The sequence below is a fragment of the Sinocyclocheilus anshuiensis genome, unplaced genomic scaffold (assembly GCF_001515605.1).
Source record: "Sinocyclocheilus anshuiensis isolate Anshui unplaced genomic scaffold, SAMN03320099.WGS_v1.1 scaffold326, whole genome shotgun sequence".
NCBI lineage: Eukaryota > Metazoa > Chordata > Actinopteri > Cypriniformes > Cyprinidae > Sinocyclocheilus > Sinocyclocheilus anshuiensis.
The window spans coordinates 1,636,264-1,637,713 of record NW_015546098.1 but is presented as its reverse complement, the minus strand read 5'-3'; positions in this window follow the sequence as shown (position 1 = coordinate 1,637,713).

Sequence of the window (1,450 nt, the reverse complement as noted above, 5' to 3'; positions counted from 1 at the left end):
TAGATAGATAGATAGATAGATAGATAGATAGATAGATAGATAGATAGATAGACAGACAGACAGACAGTCGTCTCTCTATATACTGAAGTACATGGCAGTGGAATTTACCGCATTATGAACGTGACACTTGCGGGAGTTATTAAGTTTGTACGCAATATCTGCAACCTCACACCAGATTTCAGGCGCTGTAGATAGGCTAGCATGTGCAGACCATTTAGTAAGCAAAAATCTGAAATTTACTTTAGCATATTAGAGGAAGATGCTGATAACTGGACTGAAGAATGCGCTTCCAGCAGCCACGATTAACAGCAGCTGGCGGTTTAAGTGTATATAAATTTAAATATTAGAACAAGCACGTAACGACCACACACAGAGGGGAAATAGCAGAGTAAGAGTACAGATACATCACTTAAAATGAACTCAAGTAAAAGTAAAATACACAATTTTTAAACTACTTATTAAAAAAAGTAAAATTTCTGATAAAAAAAACTACTTAATTACAGTGAGCATTTGCAATTCGTTACTTCACACCCCTGCTAATGATCACTATTATTTCAAGATCAAGTAACAACAAAAGCATATAAAAATGAAAAAAACTCCAGAATCTGCAATGAACAGTGGATTTGACCAAATCATGGTACAATAACACGTGTTTTGTTTGAGTTTGTGACCATATTTATAACAGAAATGAACAAGAAAACAATGTTTGTTCTTTGAAGGAAAGCTGTGTGTGTGAAGTCATGAAACAAACAATCTAAAGTGACCTTTTAAATAAATACTGAAGCTTTCTTTTGCATGTCACCATTTCTTTACCTGATGTCAGAGTTTTTTGCATGGCTTATAATGACAAAACTCTGATTTACATCATTCATCAATGGACGGCCTTTTGGACCATTCCAGCTTGTACAGTATTGGAAAAACATAGTTCTATTCACATTGGAATACATACTATACGTTTGTGCACAACAAAATGAAATAAAATGAAACATTTTCATTTGTTTTTATGATAACAGCCTTGTTTTAGAACAAAAGGTTATTTTTTCACCACACCGAATGCTGCTTCTAACAAATTCAGCTCACAGTAAAAGAATTCTTCAGACAATGTTTTTGGATGCTTTGTTAAGTTTTATTCCATCTGGCTTGTCAGTTTGGACAGATAATAAAACACTTTAATGCAGGCAGCGGACATGTAGTATAAATGAAGCCAAGATTGAGGTTAGTCTGAATGCAAAAATAAATAAATACATACATATATAAATAAATCAACTGTATTATTTCAGGAGCTATCAGCAGAACAACCAGCACCTGTCACATCCACAAACAGTCATTTTTTGGGTCGTTTGTTTGTTTTGTAATTAAAGTCGTAGGAATCCGCATCTGTGGAACTCCATGAACACACTGGTGATTTCCACAGAATTAAAATTCCCTTCGTTCACTAAATGTTACTCAT